The sequence below is a fragment of the Grus americana genome, chromosome 9 (assembly GCF_028858705.1).
Source record: "Grus americana isolate bGruAme1 chromosome 9, bGruAme1.mat, whole genome shotgun sequence".
Lineage (NCBI taxonomy): Eukaryota > Metazoa > Chordata > Aves > Gruiformes > Gruidae > Grus > Grus americana.
The window spans coordinates 24,631,072-24,637,187 of NC_072860.1; positions in this window are offsets into that span (position 1 = coordinate 24,631,072).

The following is a 6,116-nucleotide window of genomic DNA, read 5'->3' on the forward strand; positions in this document are numbered from 1 at the left end:
TAAATTGCAAAACTGAGGTGCGCTGTCTAACCATGTCAAGTGAATGTCAATATATAAAGTTCAGTTGAGAATTCCTTAGTTCCAGTCTTTCTAGAAGTTCATGTATGTTACTGTAAACAAAAAGAATCTTAGACACACTATCTCCTGATTCCTGTTTTTTCTCATTCCAGAAAGGAGAGAAACTGAGACACTGCCGTTGTGGAATGTGAAGAAGAAGGTTATTCCCCACTTCAAACATCCGAATTGTTCAGTTCTGTACAGGTAAATCCTGCCCTAAACCAGCAAAGACCTATACGAGACCTGTATTAACAGCACGACATGGAAAGGCAGCAACAGCCTTACAAATGGGTGAATGAAAAGCAGCATTGAGAGACTTGAGATGCCAGGTGAGAAAAGTAGTGCTGTGAGTCTGAGGAAGCGAGGAATGGAGGCAAGGCGAGTTTAGGCTGACATCTGTATAACCTTGGGCATTTCAAGGTGAGTTTAGGCTGACATCTGTATAACCTTGGGCATTTCAAAATGTGTTATCATAGATCAGTAACTGGGGAGGAGAAGGGGCAAACCAAATTCAGCCCATCCTTCCGTAAAAACCCAACTGCCAGTTCCCTGACTACGCAGAAAGAATTCACTGTCCATCTGTTGGCGTACGGAACTGACGTGGTAACCTTCAGGCTTCATGGCTCCATCTCATGTGCATACGCCTGGGAAAAGCCGTTGTTGGTACTAAATATGATAGCAAACCCCTGTCAACAGCGGGGATTGCTGTGCTTATCTTGCCATCCTGCTCTTCATACCAATTCTCTACTGAAATCCTTCAAGAAAAGGCCTTTCATGTCCAAACTCCTTGCAGTTTGGGGTGTAAGAGACCATTTTCACTTATGATGGTGAAACTTTTGAGCAAAAGGGAAGGATGACCCTGGGCAGAGGTGGAAATTTCAGCGGGCTAAAACCTGGCTTCACCCGGTGATCGGCGAGTAACTCTTTTGCATCTTCCACTGTAATAGCTGCATGCAAACAAGAAGTTATGTTTTCTCTTTCCTACAGTTTGGGAAAAAGTGCCATTTCTCTTTTTAATGCTTGAATACTCCTGAATGCTTTAACACTCTTTTATATGAAAAAGTGAAGACTGTCTAACCACCCAGACAAACAAATGATTAGACAAAGGAAAATGGTTGTGTTGTCTTTGGCTATGAAACAGCAACTGAACAGTTAAGTCGTTATAATTTCTTAAGCCATTCTAGTACATCTATAACTTAATTTGCCTTGTACAGACACTAGCAAAGGCTCCTGTTTTCCTTCTGATCTTTTATTTTCTTTTATTTTCTTAGGGCTTTGCCATGAAAGCTACTTTGATCTTTGTAGATAAATCTTCAGGTTTTCAATTTTTTTTTTTCCTCTTAAGACTTCAGCTGTCTTAAGTCTTTCCATTTCATCATGTTAAAATATTTTAGACAATTTGAAGCTCTATTTATAAATGGATATGATTAAGATTAGGCTCTAATAAGTGCTAATCTTTCCCTCCAACCAGGGAGATAAAAACTGTCTTAAGCCTGAATGGCTTAAGACAAGTTCATTTTTTTTTATCCTTACAAAGTGAACAAATAAAACACTATCCAGCAGCTGTACTCACTGGAAGCACTGAAGATAATCCCTTCCATTTATTACTGCAAAGTGCTTTTCTTTGTAGGTATCAGCCTGCTTTACCTTCAGATGCGTAGGCTGCAGATTCTAGAGCTGCCTGAAACTTGGTAATGAAACCTGAAACTCACGTGGTCTCACAACAAACCCAAAACTTGGCTCCGTTTTTTCATACTTTTGATTGAATTGTGGGTGAAGCAGGGCCAATAAAGGCACTGGTGTTTTTTCTTCAAGGCATCTGTAATCACAAATTAATTACCTAGTCTTCGCACAGCTCCTCAAGGTGAAAAGTATCTCTTTTTGTCAGGTAAACTCAGACGCTTTGATGTGCGTTCCTCTGTGCAGTTTTGAGTTCGTTTCTGCGTGTGCTTAGCTGAGCCCAAGGTTGAGGCCAAGGTTCACAATCAAACAAGGAGCTCTGGCTGAGCAACGCAATCCCTTTTTATGAAGAACGCTAAAAAATTATTGAACATGGCCATGTAGCCCTGGAGTTCTGGGAAGTGTGAAGGACAGTTTTGACAGTAAACCAAAGATGTCATAGACACTTTGATCTCTGGGTTTTTACGGAGTGACAGGCTGAAAAGCTGGAGTATTTTATGACACGGAGCGTGAGCTTCAGCTCATTGACCACAAGGGTCAAGTAAGCTCCTCAGATAACTGGCGTGTTTCCACCACCGCCTTGCTTGACCGTGCGCTCTGCTTGCGTTTGTCTTCCCGGCAGACTTAATTCTCCTATCAAGCAAAGGGGATTATGTTGTCCAGGGTTTGGCCTGCATTTAAATAGCTTTAATACTCCAGACCATCTTAAATGGGATCTGATGTGACTAGAAGTATAACTTGTTTCACAGCTGATTGACTGGTAGCTTTCATTCCATCTATGTATCTGCAGCCAGAAATGGTGGAGGAAGAGGGAGAACAAGGTTCTTGCTGTATGACGAAATGGAGCAGATAAGTCACGACAATAGCTAACATGGTCTCCTCTTGAAGACTAAAAATAATCTGCTTTTATCGAAAGTGTATTAATAGTGCATGGGCAGGTAAGTAAAATGATGTTATTTCCATTTCTTGCCTGGCCATAAGAACAAGCTGTTCCACAGCAAATATGAAGTTCATTTCATGCAAATACTCGTTTATGAGATTTTAAAGCTCGCTTTTGGCAAATGTTCATGAAAGTGGAATTTGAACGACATGAATGTTTGTGGAAAGTGAACGAAGCGAGCTTGAGAAAAACCAAAATCATATTTTCTATTCCTTCTTCCTTTTCAGTCCTAACCTAATTCAAAGCTTGAAATTCTGGGCTGGGATGTCACGTCCAGAGGCGGCGGTGTGTCCTTATCAGTTTATCGGTCTCTGCTGTAGGCAGATTGTGCTCCAGCCCAGATGCAGGAAGGATGGGGAGAGTAACTTCCTCTCCTCCTTTGGCAGCTTTCCCTAAAGCCAGCCCCTCCGCACTGGCACGCAGCTGCACTCCACAACTCACCTCCTCTGGAATGGCAGGAGGCTGGATGGAAGTAAAATTGGTCAAATCAAGCCTGAGGGGAAAACCACGGTAACATTTGTCCGTCTCAAGATATGGCCAGGGAGTGCCACGGAGGGAGTTGACTAGGAAGGCCCTGTGTTGGGTTTGCGTGGCAAGGTTTTGGTAGCCCAAGTGACCGATCTTCATCAGTCTGTAAACTGCCCAGTACTGAACTCAACAGAGCCCCTTCTTTTCCTGTGCGTCTTTCAGCTCTGCAATGAGGGGGCTAAGTCCTACGTACGTTACCTAAAGTTACAGAGGGAATCCATTTAAAAACTTTGTAGAGTTTCAGAGTTCCTTGGTCCTGATCCAGTAAAAGCTGCTTCCAATTATTCCACAACAGGAATAAACAGCCTTTTATTTTGTTTGAAACTGAAGCTTGGAACAAATTTAAGGGACTGCAAATCAAAATAGGAATGTGGCTCGGTACAAAACCCTGACAGTCAGTCTTGGTATGGTTCTTGCCTCTGTGTTCAGGTGTTCTTTCTAACTGTAGCTTTCAAAAACAGTTTTAAAATATGTTAACATGGACTGAATAGACAAAACTCACAAAGTTAACAAATCTGTTTTCCCTTGTTGTTGAGAACAGTATGAGAACAAAGGTAGACAATGGCAACAGGAATAGCCTTAAGAAACACAGAAGGTTTATAACTTATAGCACAACTCCACCAGATGGATTTTAGTTGAATTTCAGTTGCTTTTTTCCTTATAAACTTTACATTTACTTTCAAGAAAAGTGACTCCGTGAGAAATTAGGCATGTACTCCTTTATTTTGTGTGATCTACGTTTGTGAAAGTTGATTGCAAAATACAAAATGATGTTTGGTTATGAAAATCAGATTTAAGTAAATGAAATGAAAAATAGAACTGAATGCCAGAGAAGACACATAAAATGGCTGAAACTTAAATAATCTAATTATAAATATGGTGATGTATAAAATGCCAGCATCAAATTCTGCATTACTTCATCTCCCATGTATGTAAATCTAATAGTCCAAACCTCATACAAAACAGGCTATTGATACTCTTCCAGCTAAAGTACTTGATCCAAAGCTCACAAAGTCAGTATGAATCATTTAAGTTTTGGAAGCCGAATGCCAATTTTTCTGCAGAAAATTACCTTACCTAAAAACTAAAAGGAAAGCCTTGCATTTTTCCTACCGGACACTTTGTAATTAGAAGTAGTCTTGAGTATTGTAACAATGATTGGGACATAATTTATCTAGAATAATGTATTATTTTTAAATTCTGTAGAGATAGTACATATCTCATGTCTGATGCCTTTCAGTAAGACATTATTATAGAACATGTGATATGAAGAACTGTATTTATGTGGCTACTGACATGGTTTCCCTACAGGAAAGAACATGTTTATATGGTACAAAACAATGCTCCAAATAAGGTCCTGAATACACATCAGCAATTGCTGATGGCAGAGTTACACTGTGGATGCCGCTCTGCTCCATCACAAGAAAGACAGGACAGGAGGTTGCAGACACAGTGGTTTAGGATGGTATAGCCTCCCCTGTATTCAGCTACATGTTGCTTTTAAAGGTGAGGTTTGTGTAAACATCTCCTAAAAAGAATATTTTTTTTTTCCTGATGCTGATGTCACTTTTTATTCTGAAGTGCTCGATTACTGCCAGGTAAGAGAGCCTAAGCCGGCTCCAGTTCTCATGGTCTTTGGAATTATTGCGTTAAAACAGATAGTAATTTATTTCTGCTTCTTCACCAAAACATTTTTTGGTCAAACAGAAAAGAACTCCAAATTTATTTCAAAAAAGAGACTATCAGGACATATTTTTAGATTGATACACATTATGCAAACTACGGTTCCTTCTCAAGATCAAAAAACCCATATGTGTTTTCACAGGCTCTCAACACAAATTGCCTGTCAGGGTAAAACCTTGAAAACTGTACTGTAACCAGGATGATGAAGGAAAATTACTGCCAGACAGATTATACAGTCAAGAAAAACCGTGCAAGTTATTTTGTGCCTCCTAGCTTGAATACATATGGGACAAATGCAAATTTTCCAAATGAAATACAGCTTACGAGTGCATAAATTTCAAACTGATAATAGTTTGCACTTATTAAAGCTTGTCTTGGATCATAAACAGAGTGCTTTTTCCTGAAATGCCAGTCTTCTGTAAAGAGTGTTTTTTCTCCCCTAAAGGAGCATCAATTATAAATAATGGTCTAGCCACCAAAATTGGAAGGACTAGATAGACTCGAAGCAAATAAACTGAAAAAACATGATTGATTAAAAAATTATTATCTTGCCATGCACTCTAGGCATCCGTTGAGGGAACGGCACGGGAGTTATTGCTTACTGGCAGATACATAAATACCTGGTCTGGAACAGCCAAGAAGTGGTGCACAGATCTACAATTGCACATATACACAGGGTGGGCATAGATACAGCTTTTCTGAAAAATTAACTGTCACAGGGAAGCCCTATAGCTCTCTGCATCCCGAGCGCTAATTAAAGGTTAGTGTTAGCAGTGGATAATGGGGTAACTTGTATGAAAAGTGATTTGAAGCCTCCTCGCACTCAGCTAGGTTGATTTAGATTTAGCTGCTTAAAGCACGGCACTAAATCAGCAGGAAGAGTATATTGGTTCTTCCAGAGATGAAGTTCTAAATAAATGATGAGTTACAGTGAAAACACAGAAGAGCTCAAATACAAAGATAAACAGAGGCATGTTCTGCAGTGGTTTTGGGAATAAAGGTTGAAATGTGACGGGAAGACTTGCAGTGGCCGCAGTAAGGGCGCTGGGGAGAGGACGTGGCTTCCTTTCGCAGCACTGCCGTGTACCCGCTGGGTTTACCCCCTGCAAGGGGATCCAAGGCCGCTCTAACTCAGCTGCTATGACAGCACAGTCAGCACAGTCAGGGCATTCCCCGCCACTGCTGCCGGGAGCAGCGCGGCTCACACGAGCCTTAGCCTTACCCCACG